At 37.1% G+C, this 13,032-nt stretch overlaps 1 long non-coding RNA gene across 1 annotated transcript; it reads left to right on the top strand.

The window, feature by feature from the left end:
* Positions 1 to 6,214: 6,214 nt before the first annotated feature.
* LOC306828153 lies at positions 6,215 to 9,302 on the top strand. The gene is made up of 2 exons (XR_013779708.1): positions 6,215 to 6,294; positions 8,630 to 9,302. It is a non-coding gene; the product is annotated as an uncharacterized lncRNA (long non-coding RNA).
* Positions 9,303 to 13,032: the final 3,730 nt, after the last annotated feature.

Here is a 13,032-nt window from a genome sequence, read left to right as displayed (position 1 = left end):
TTTTGTTTTTTTTGGTATGAGTATAAAACACGTTTAATGTAGCTGCAGCTACCTGCTCCTCTCTCTTACACAGACACTTCAGCGCTAACACGCACACGCGAGCGCGGCGTGCCCCTTTTAACTTTTAGTCAGCACACAGTTGATCCGTGATCCATACGACCCAGTCGGGAACACGTGATCCGGTCAAACGGTCGGCTTTTCGCCGTTCACTCTCTCCGTGTTTGCAGCTAACATAACGATAGCAACGTCCTCTCACAGTCTCTGTCATAGACGCGTCCATGGTCTCTGTAGTCTGTGAGCGTGCTGAATGTACGCGCTGCAGGAGCAGACAGAGATACACTTTTAACAATATACAGGCTGATAATATTAAATGTCTGATGTTGTCAAAGCTAAATCAAGACAGAACTTGTTTGTGGAATAACAATTTAGCAAATATATATTTAAAGTTTCTCAATTTCCTTATCTGACATAATGATTGATTCTGTGATTGATTCAACAGAACATAATGCTTTCTCAATTAAATGACCTGTAACAGATGTGTAGGCTACACAAAACAGTATTTGCTATTTCAGCCATTAAAACGTGTTTGGCCTGTATTTTTCATCTACCTGCCGCCTTGACCAGTGAATCAGAAAGTGAATTTGGGACCCTGTCAGTTATATGGTGAGCATCATCATCAGCTGTAGAGCAGAGGTGGTTGGCTGTAACAAGCAGGCGTTTCCATGGTAACTGCAAAGAAGCAGGTTTGTAGGGACGACCCAAGACGAGTTAAACCTTAATTAAGCAAAAGTATGATTTATTCGATTACTCGATTAATCGACGGGATATTCTATAGAATTCTCGATTACTGAAATATTCGATAGCTGCAGCTCTAAAAAAAAGAAACAAACATCCTTGCAAAAATGTAAAATCGTTAAATTAAAAAAGGAAAAGTGACCCTGCCAAAATGAAGGTGATGATTTGAGTGTCTCTAAGAGAAATACAATTTAAAAAGAAATCAGGGCACATCATGGCCTCATATCCAATTAAGCTTTAAATCAATTAGATGTCTTTGTTTCAAAGTTATTAACAACAATGTTCAATTACTGTCTTGAGGCCCTAACAAGGAAATAAAAGATTTTTAGTCAAGGAGCAGTGTTTTGTAGTTTGGCCCCAAAAGAATGCTTTACTATTTACAAGCCAGCAGAGGGCGCTCTTTATCAGCAGTTATCGTCTTCTAGAGGTTGTCGTTTCTTTTTGGCCTCTGTTTCGTTTGTTTGTTGATCAATTGAGATCCCAAGGTCTGAAGAAAGATGTCTGTGGTCCTGGAGCTGGACTGAGGTTCAGGCTGTGCTCAAAAGTGATGCTCTTCTTTAGTGACACCCGCTGGCCTGGGTGCTTAACCCTTGTTATTGAGAGAGAGAGAGAGAGAGAGAGAGAGAGAAGGTCTTGTAATCATAATGTCAGTATCATTAACATACTGCTACGGATTGTAATGCCATAATTAGCGTTACACAGAATTTAAGATTAGATGACCTTTTAGAAGGTTTCTGCTCTAATCATGTGCATCGTATAAAGACTCATCCAAAGGAGATTAATGTTTCAGTTTTTTTCAGAGCTGAAATATAAAAGAAACATTTTTACCATTCAAACCGTAAAGGAAATATAAATAGAATTATTTCTTCTTTAAATATCTTTTTATTATTAGCAGGATGCCCATTTTATATGTAATTTTTTTTGTTCATTTATTTGTTTACAGATATGGACAGCCACGTTGGTGCCATAACATTTCACCAAACTCAGGTCTGGAAGTGCAGGGAGTCTAACGGTTATGTTGCACACCACGTGTACAGAGGCTATAGTCCCCAGCAACGGTGGGTTCAAATCCGTCCTTGAGTCATCCCACTCTCTCCTTCCAACATTCCCTGTCTCTCCTCAGCAGTCCTATCTGAGAAAGTCAAAAAGGCCTAAAAAATAATAACTTTCACCACGTGCACAAATCCCAGACCCACTGCTCTTAGTCTTTGTATTAAACGCTTATTGGCAACAAAGGTCCACAGGAGGCGTGAATAAATTTGCACTTTACATTTATACTTGTTAAATACAAAAACAATTCATAATGACAGTATGTATACAGAGACAAGCAAATATAATGATAAAGAAAATACATTTATACTAAACATAATATTACCATAAGAACTGTATCTATAATATGAATATAATATATAATATAATATGAACAATGTATAAAACAATGCATAATTGCACAATTAAAATTGTGGTAATGAATTAATAATCATGGTGTATATTTTAGTATTATATACATTTAAATTAGATCATAGAAAAATAATAAATGACTACTTGTAATATACACATTTATTTTATTTGTAAAGGGACTATTATTCAACAAATGCTGCTTTGTCAATTAATCTCCAACTATTCTTTCCAACTTGAAGTGCACAGTAGGTCTTTCCTCTTTAAATGATCGTGAACATGGTGGTGACCCCCAGCCTCCTCAGGGTTTCTCTGTTTTCCTCTCCCACCAAATCTAATTCAGCTGTACACAGGCAGGTTAAGTGCTGCTGAGTGCTGCTTTAGCTCACTAATGTGGGGAAACTCTTTACAGGATAGGCTGATAAGAGGAAAACTGCTCTCCCTCCCAGTGTGTGTGAGTGAGACAGAGTCTGCTAAATGTTGGCAGGGATAAGTCTGATCTCATCTCCCAGTTGGACTTGTCTTTGTCTTTAGTTTCAGTCCACTCGCCTCTTTAAAGAAAATCCTTCTCTTCTCTTCTTCTGATGCCTATCTGCCAGCAGCCCCCAAATTAAACTTCAGATTTATTCTCCCGGGGGGAGTTTGGTTTGAAGACAGGACTAAAAATACTCGTAAAAAATGTGATTCAACAAAATGTGCTAAAAACTTCACATAAAAAGGCACTGAAACCAACACATAACTCAAATAGATAACAGATCAAAACCAAAACGAAGACTCCCCTTCTGTTATCTCAGAGACTTTTCTAGCATTTTCAAAGTAAGTTCAAAGTATCGACTGCCAGGAGCCAATCCCCCCATCACATTAAAACATTTAGTCTGTTGTAAGAGACTCTGGCTTTCCTTCAAATTTCTTTTCAGCACCAGGAAACTCTAAAAACTTGACTATAAACTCAAATTGTTGTCCGTGGGTTAATGTATTGGATTATCTCAGGACAATTCAAAAGCTGACTATAAACTTGAACTGAATCTATCGTTCTTGATCAGGGCAGATTTGAAACAGAAGGTATAGACACTGAAACACTGACGAATGTGGGTTGACTGACAGGAGGAATGGTCTTCAGCTCTACTGGTCAATTCTACAGATGAGTGAGTGAGCTTTGACTGACCTACCCAACAGTGCTAAAGGCTCTATAGTACTGAAGGCTCTTCAAAGAATTTAATGAGGAACTGAGACAAGACGAGACACATCAGCCTGTGGCCTTCTTCAGAGTAGTGAGTTGGAAACATTAGGCTACACGTTTTTTTTTATCTGCAAGGGTTATCATAAAATAGTGTTTTTTGTCCTACCGAATGTGTAAAAAAAACATATAAATTTCCAAATTGTTGAACCAAGGTCATTTCAATAAACTATTTTAAAAGACAGCATAAAAACACATTCAGACCTTTTTTATAGATTTATCAGGGGGATTTTATGCCTTTATTTGAAAAGCCAATAGAAAGAGTAGGAAGTCGTTGAGCTACAGTGTGGCTTGTCATGCAGGAGAGGAGCCATGAGTCAGACTTGTACTTAAGTCACCATAGTGACCTTAATTACTGACGGCCAACAAGCATGCAATTAAACCCTTTTAGCTGATCAGCACACACTGTAAGCAATTGCTGTTAATCTAGGGCCAATTTTCAACATTAAAATAATGTTTTAATCTAAAACAGTTAAGAATTGTAGTTAGCAACGCATTGTGGGATGTTCACCCTATAGCAACAGAACAAAGGTTCTGAACAGTATAATGATTTTTTTAAATTACAGGACACTACAGTATTTTTGAAGAAGTGGGTGTTGCCTGGAGAACTGGAGGCTGTTATTCTTTTGTTTGTAAAAAAATATGCTTCTGCTTATTTTTTTCAGTTACTTTTCCTTAATAAAATCAGCTCCTGGATGGAGAATCATTAAAGTAATTATCATTAAATTTAAATCAGTTTTTAGAGAAGGACACACAATATGGAAGATGTGCTACACGAGACCTGCTTCATCAATATACATTGGATTTCAAACTACAAATTAGACAGTAGGTCTTATTGATATCTTATTTAAATGTTTAATGTCATTGCTATTGCAGAGGATCCTCAGTAGCACTAGCGTGTCTAGATATTGAATATAACATGTAATATATGAGGGAGGCTTAGATTTAAATAGTGTACTAATTACTTCTTGGCAGTTTTAGTTGTATTTAGGTAGAGAGTGGAAAACAACCTTTAAGCTTGTTTGGCCTCACAACACTTTAACATCTAATGGATTTATTTAAACCAAACTGAAGTGAAGTAATTATATAATTAGGTGGGAAGACAGGAGACCTTATAGTAAATTTTCTGTGTATCCATACAGTGAAATATGTATCATATATAATCATTGCTGCACTATTACTGCACACAAACCTTTACAGTTTGTGTTCTCTGCTCTTTAAAGTTAAGAAGACCTTCATACAGCAATACAAAACAATGAATTAACTAGGTGACAAGCTTGCACATCTCTTTATAATAATGTAATCATTATATTGTTCTGAGATTTAACAATATGACATCCTTAAAAAGGTACTTTTTAAACAGTAAGACTCAAAGAGTTAAGGACTGCCTAAACTTCGAGCAATGAATTATTATGAATTAATATAACTGATGTGTTTAAGTGGAGAAGTGAAGCTCATCGTATCAGTCCTCCCTCCGTGTTTAATGTGCAGGTAGTTTGACAGTCAGCCAAACTCCACTCAATGATGAGTGAGTCAGGTAGTTCGGTGCTCTTTTATTTATTTACAAGATCGAATAAGGAGTGAAAACTTCAAGACAAAAGAAAATGCATAGATTACGAGAGGGGGGGTCTGGGTATCCTTGGATAATGTCTTTTTGGTCTGTGAACCAATTTAAATTAACGGTTTTAATTCCTCTCCTTTTCAAAGAAAAAACAAGATAACCGTTTCACTCTTTGTATAAAAAACAAACAACAATCAATATTGGCCCGTTTTTCGATCTTCGTCTCCCTTTTCTCCTTTTCCCTTTTAGAATTCAACATTGAAAAACAGATCAGCTCTTCCGTTTCTCGATTCGTACCAGGTCACGGGGTCTGGCTTTTTTTCAGCCGGCACGCGGAAGTGAAACTGTCAAAATAAAAGCAGGCTCAGGATCTATCTCAGAGGGTGATAGATCATTAAAAAGGCCTTCAAACGCTACATAAAGACCCTTTTTTGGTCATTTTTAATTTTGACATGAAATAACTTAACATGACGTTTGTGATATGATTAAGTGTAGGGGTCTGGGTAGCCTTGGATAATGTCTGCTACAACTATGTCCAGTGTGTGTTCACAAGCATGAGTGAATATGCACTTTTCCAACTGGGCATATTATCTAAACTCTTAAAAAGAAACGAGTGCAATGTAGTGGCTTAATATTTATATAGGGTTTTATCTTTTTTGTTTTTTTAAAATTCCTTCTAAACCGGTAGCCAAAGAGAGGAAGAGACCCTCACCCGCCCCCCAGGAGGCGAGATGCGGGGTCAGGAGAGGTCACGTAAAATGTTTTTGTGTACGCATAAAAATATGTATTTATAATTTTGTTTTATTTTTTTTAAATTTAAACAATTACAATTTCCCTCAAACATGTCTGCATTCCTATCTGTGTCACAATAGTGACACAGGAGAATGTACAAAAATACATTTCATTTAAGTTTTAACTACGTTGCACTACGAGTAGGAGGCAGACGGGACTCACGTGAGGTCACGTGAAAAATGTACATATGTATACTTTTTTTTTTTTTAAGTCAAACACAAAACCTTGACATTTCTTTTTTAATGTGTCTCAATAGTGGCATAGGAGAATGTATACAAATGTACTTTATTTAAATTTTAAACCGTTTTGCCAGATTGCTGTTTTTTTACAAACGCTCAACAAGTGTCATCATTGTCCTCTCATTGTCGTTAGACCACTTTGGCTGTTGTATCGGAACATGTCTTGTTGATTTGGTTCAAAGGTTTAGAAGACAGATGTTATTGTCCAGAAGAAGTCTCCCGCAGCCATGCCACTGAAGAAACCCTCTGACTCTGAATGGGACTTCATACATGTCAATCTGTTCTCTTTTATTGGTATTGTTATCTTTATAAGCAGGGCGTTTGAGTATATATTGTTTATTTCTGATTGATTATGAATGTAGTTTGACAGAGCGACACTGGAATAATGCTGCAGAGAGGAACAGCCACACAACCTCTCTCCTCTCCACACACCCAGACTCTGTTTTAGTTCTTACCTCCTGTGTGAACTACTAGAGTCTTTCCTTTTTCCTGAAGTCAAACACATGACAATCTGGTCTCAGGACTTTTTTAAAAGGTCTAATGAAGCTTAGCTCGCAGTGACAACGGACCTACTACACATTTTCTTATCTAATTAAATGTTTTGATGCATATTTTTGAAGACAATTTGTTGGTTTTGTTTGCTCAGTCATAAAGAAGATCCTCTTCCCCATACAACAATAGTGCACTTCTAGGACATAAATAAATAAATCTGTTCTTTTATCTGATGCGTCTTCAAAGACCGTCCAGTTATATCAAAGCCGCCTTTTCCTTCCCCTTAAAACAGTCTTTTTATACAGAAAGCACATTTGTATGGGAAGCTGCAAAGGTTTCGCTCATAAAGAGGATAGCTCGACCCGATACCCCTGATTATCTCATTTATCATCTGGACTGATGATGAATGATTTCTTATTTAATTAGTTTCAGTGATATTTTACTCAAGTAAAGAGGGAGTGATTGGCAGAAGAAGTAGGATGAATTTTGGGGATTTAGAGGAAGGTCAGAAGATCAGAAAAGAGAGGATAAAGCTCAGAGTGAGGAAACAGAAGAGTTTTGTTTTTTAAGAGGTTATTAAGATGGATATGGTTAGAACTGGGGGAGCTGGATTAAGGGATGAGAGAGGGAGATGGATGGTTAGGTTCAGCTGAGGATGCCAGCACTACAGGAGGTATGCAAGCAGATACAAGTGAGAAAGCTTAATTTGGATGCGAAATATGCAAGATGTTATGTAAAAAAATAAATAATAAAAAAAGATTTGTTTAAGTCATGATGTAGGTGAATGTAAAAGTTTCTTTTTTTCATATAATTCTCTAGGGAAACCAAATTCCTCTTTTCTAGTTAATGAAATCAGGTAAAATAAAGAGTGGGTTTAGAGCAAACTGCATGTAGTCACATGCCCTTTTTTTTGCCAGTTCAAGGCAGGCCACTATTATGCCTTTCCACCGGTGTAAATGTCACAAAGGCAGAATGGTAGTCTTCGGCCGCAAAGCTGGGTCCAAGGAAGTAACAGAAACACAAGAGGGCCAAAACTGTTATCACGTATAGCAGCCTGCAAAGCGGAACAGGCTTGTCATGTCTGATGACGTACTATTTGTGTGACCAACACCAGAAGAAAAAGGGTCCCTCAAGTGCTATTATTTCACGTCAATTATTCGGTCAAGCAACTGTGCATGAGTCTCCAGTTTAAATACGAGCTGCATTTTATCTGCCATCATCGTTTCGAAATCACTTAACACTGCTGTTCCCTCTTGTATGAACCCCTCTCGATGATGGTGCGTCTCTGTTACATGTCATGGCTGCCCCTGTCACCTTCCATGTGTTTCCACAGCACCAAAAGACAATGTAAAATACTACGCTGTTGTAGATTCAAAGTAAATGACTGCAGAGCTTTGTTAGTCAGCCCTGTTGCGGAATTTCAATTTAAAAACAGTTAAACAGCACACGTCAAACTTTTTCAGAATATTTTATGCAACCACAAATAAAATCCAGGAGATATTTGAGACATTTGAGAATAATTAGATTTTTACCATTTTAGTCCCTATCACACTAAAAAAAATGAAAATGTTAATACTATTAAAGTTTTTTTTTCTGGATGGTTGGTTTTATGTTTTTATTAGTATTCAAATACCAAGGGTTACCTTTTACTGAAATAAAAGGCTACAGGAAAGCGCCATAGTTGCAGTTCTTAAAATACCCACACCTACAGGCTGACTTATAAATTGAGTGAATCTTGATAGACAACCGTGTTCAATGCCAAAGTTATGGATGAATGAATTATGGTTGCAGGTGGTATAAAGGGCACTTTTTTTTTTCCTGACTTGATAAAAACAATGGGACGACAAAATCAAAAGTCGTATTGAAGGCTAATTTCATTTCAAAGTATCTCTGATGAACGTAGAAAGGCTCAACAGTTTGAAATAATAATTTTAAGTGGATGTCTTCAAAAGTCATTACAGAACAAAAGCCCTCTTTGTATAACTTTCCCTAAGCTGCGGCTCATTAAGCAGCGACTCTTAGGAAACACAAAACAGGGTTTTATACCGAAGACTTATGAGATCTTAAATTAACTTCAACCAGGACTGCTCCCTACTTGTTTTTCTTCTTTTACAGACTAACCTGGCTTTGGACCCACCACTTCTCTCCTGCCTGCTCCTTTACTGTTGCTCTTTGAAGAATGTGTACCACCATCACCATGTATCCCAGTTCAGCTCACTCAGCCTGAGCCCCTGGCCAAATCCTGAGACTCAGACGAAAAGTGCAGACACTCCTCCCAAAAATACCTTTTGTTTGTAATCCATTTTTACATTCATTGTGAGGCACGTTATTTAGTGACCTGGTTATTCTGTCAGGAGCAAATACAAAGTATGGGGACGTAAAATAAAGAGAATTTCCTTGCCGTTTGAATTAGTATAGGTACAGTATGAATGTGCCTGACTCCACCTGCAGGTGGATCACAGACTTCCTGTCTGACAGGAGACAGCAGGTGAAGCTTCAACCTGCCAAAGACCATGATGGTGCACTTCTACACTGCCATCATCAAGTCCATCCTCTCCTCCTCCATCACAGTCTGGTACGCTGCAGCCACATCAAAGGACAAGTGCAGGCTGCAGCGTGTCATTCGCTCTGCAGAGAAGGTGATCGGTTGCAATCTAGCAACTGGGTTCACATCCCAAGTCTGAGCCAAAAATCAAAGATGACTAGAAGAAGTTCACTTTCATACATTTTGAACAACTAGCAAAAATGTGTCAGTGTTATTTTCCGTGCATAAAAGTTATGTATTGAATGGTTTGGATTTTTTCTTTTTCATTTAAGGGACATGTTTCCACATCGTATTATTTCAGTATAAGCATCACTTCTGTCAGGAGCCTCACATGCTGATCAGAGCTGACTGCTCTGCAACAGATGGACATCTTAATCTGACTCATCATACCCTCCACCAACAACACTTCATAGTATTATGACGCTCCTGCTGTTTACGAGCAAAAACAGATTGATGCGGGCACATATATCTGACAACAACAGGAAAAATTAGCTATTTTTGCAGCAGACTGCTTGTACTGCTGGAACATGTGTACTCGAGATAGATTACTTTGATGATTTGACGTAAAATAGGTTTTAGATGGGTTTTTTCTTGTAAACTTTTTCTACCAAGGTGACAAATAGTTGTTTTTGTTATATATACATACAGTAATACTTACAGCAAACAGTAAGTAATAACTTATTACTCAGAAACATCAAACAATTTATAAGATATGTAGTAAATTAACAGTAGTGCAAAGTGACTGCAGGGATTTTGGTGCTTTGCAACTACATAAAGAAAAGTGGAGAAACAGAAAGGAAAAGAGACACAGAGCAGGTTAAATGGTCTGTTATTAACCCCATTGACTGCTACTCTGAGCTCTACATACACATGTTCACACTTAAATGGTAACCCTTTCTTAATCCCTCCTGAGAAAGTCTGACATTAACTTCTTATTCCTTCTTTATCGCCATGACGATGCCCTTTAGGAACATCAAAACAAAGCTTAATGACTCCGCCATCGTAGCCATTAAGGGTGCACTTGACGAGTAGCTCTTTTGTTTTCATCAAAGGATGCCGAAGTGACAAAGGGTGTCTCTTTTTGTAAAAGCAGTTTCAAATCAATTTGTTTCTACCGGTTTGGATTTTTCTTCTTCGGGTTTATTTTTTGCCTTCAGGTATTTAGCAAAGTGCATGTAACGAGAACAAACCACAAGGTGTGGAAAACAGCGACATCTTCCAAAACTGCTCATTTTTCCCTTCACAAGAAGAAAATGCATTTATGCAATTATCAAAACCTTACTAAACTGTTTCATGCCTTAGCAATAGATCTTTGTTTAAACAGATTTTCTGTTACAGACATGAGGATTCTGACTTTAACATATTAAGGTTAAAAAGCATGTAAGAAGCATTATACTCTCTAAATAACCTATGTTTGAAAGAGGGTCAAACCAAAGCTCAAACAAATATTTAGGACCTAAATACTTACGAATAAAATAAAACTAAAGTTGTCTATCCATGAACTAACAATGTTGAACGAGCTCCTTCATAAACTGCAGATGTTTCCTGTTCTATGAATGCTTTATCAAAACTCATTATGAAGAAGACTCAACACCATCTTCTCTCATCATTTTTCGAAGCGCTTTTTTTTATTTTGGACATCAAAACCAAGAATCATATATTGACACTGTAAATCTTTTATTGCACAAGATCTTGGAAAACTTGGCTTTTTCAAGGTTAGAATTAAATAGTAGTTTAATATGTTGAGTCAGTCAGAAATGAGACAATGAGAAAAACAATCATTAACAGCAATAAAATGATCCGGCAGTGTTTCAGAAAGGGGAAACAGCTGTAGTGTTAGTAATGCGAAGTGGTTGATTATGAGATTTTCTGCCAAGCGGATAAGCGGGGGTTGGGCCTTTGTCCTTCAGATTGAAGTGAAATCATGAGCTTGTATTTCACGGCTCATTGACAGACAAAGCTGCTGATTTGTTAGGCTATACTGTACATGCCTTAGTGCAATGACATTCACTATCGCCAATGAAATAGTCATATCTTATTTTGTTCACATACTCAATTAACTGTCAATGTAGAATAAAGCAGCACTTAAGCAGGGTGGGTGAAGCTCTTTACACTGTATGGATGAATGAATGATCACCAAGCTGGCCAGCATACACTTCTCCATGTATTAACCCTATTAGTAGTTGTTAGAGCACACATTGTTTTCATCTTTTTGAGTGAATCATTTATATAAGCAAACAGATTTTTATTTGCATGTATGTCAATGGTACATTTGGATTATTTACATGTATTGCTGGCTTTGAATTGCCAATTGTGTGAACAGTACTATAAAAACATCAGACTTGCCCTGTCTTCTTTGTTGCTTTTTACAGCCTGGGCTTTGGAAAGTGTTTTGCAGGAAATAACTAAGGTTAACTGGAATCATGTTTAGGGTGACCATACATCATGATTAGGCTAGGACTTCAGTTTTTAAGCTCCATGTTCTGAGTTCCAAAAAATTCCTATAAAACACTAATATGGCTCGATTGAACAGTCCCTGTCCTGGTTTTAACCAAAAAAAAAAAAAAAAAAAAGCCTGCTTGCGACATTGATTTGTCATTGCCAAGACTGTTGCTGTTTTAACCAATAAAAATGCACCAGTGTGAAATTTAAAACTAATTTGTCCGTACATGTGTACATCAATTAATCTCTGTTGCTTTGTACATGGCATAGCTTACTGCGGGACTTGCTGCACAACGACCAAGTAATGACAGGTAGGCTATAGCTATCATACTTAAGTCCGTGTTTTCCGAAGAGCTCCAGGAGAGTTAGAGCTTCCATCGAAAAGTACAAGGCACTGGATGAGCCCACAGTGAAAATGCAGACGTACAAATCCATATTAAAAAGAGCGATTACAAATGGTGATTTTAGGCTGAAGTAAGACTGTTTCAACCTACAGTACTTTAGTAAGGCTGCAGAAAACACCATGTGTTACCAGTGTGTTATTTCTATACTTCCCATTGTGTCTTAGAGCAATGGTAACCACCAAATTTTCCCCTGGGATAAATAAAGTATTAAAGTTAATTCTGATTCTGACAAGCAATGACACGATGTATTTAAATTCTAAAAATTACCTTGAGCCACCACTGAGGATGGTTACTGAAAATAAAAACAAAGACAAAAGTGACATCAGTGTTGCAGCACACATACAGTCTTTCCTTGTCGTGTCTGTCATTAAGGGAGTATCCCACAGAGGATTCTCTGTGGGACAGAGATATTTATGGAGATGAACTTATAGGAGAGTAAACAAAGATGCACAGCTATAAATATTTCATCAGTTTATTTTTTAGCATTGATACTTAATGGATCTACATATTGACACTTTGATTCACTTTAAAGTTTTGAGCGTTAGTAGGCTACTGTATTTTCTTGTTATAAGTTGAATGTTGTTTGGTAAGCTTGTATCAGATCTCTTTAAATATCCTTGTAATAAAAACCAAAAAGCAGAAGACAAATGCTATTTGTTGTCTGGTAAAAAAAATACTCTAATAGGCATCATTCAGTGGAGTCAGGTTGTCAGCCTGTTCCCCTAAATGGGTGTAGTGTCCTGTATTCACCCAGGCTTGTCAACCAATTGTCCTGTAATTGAAATAATAACCCTTCGACCTAAAGGGTGTTTTCTCCATTTCTTTCCTCCCCCGCTCTCTCCCTCCGTCTGTCTGTAAGAAATCTCTGGAACGGATAGATTAATGCAGGTTTAAATATTTAAATACAAAGAGCTGATTTAATGTTTCTGATGTCCAGCTTCGGCCACAGATTTAAAAAACAACTTCAAAACTAAGTATACAATAAGGTTTTAATCTGTTAAAAATTACTTTCAGAACATTGTATATTTTTAAATAAATATTTTTATATAACCTCCAATAATTATACTATATATACTATATATTCTTCTGTATCTGTTTGGAACATGATAGTTGGAGCCGCTGAGGCT

This window comes from Symphodus melops, assembly GCF_947650265.1.
Source record: "Symphodus melops genome assembly, chromosome: 8".
Lineage (NCBI taxonomy): Eukaryota > Metazoa > Chordata > Actinopteri > Labriformes > Labridae > Symphodus > Symphodus melops.
This window is presented reverse-complemented; position numbering and strand designations above follow the sequence as displayed.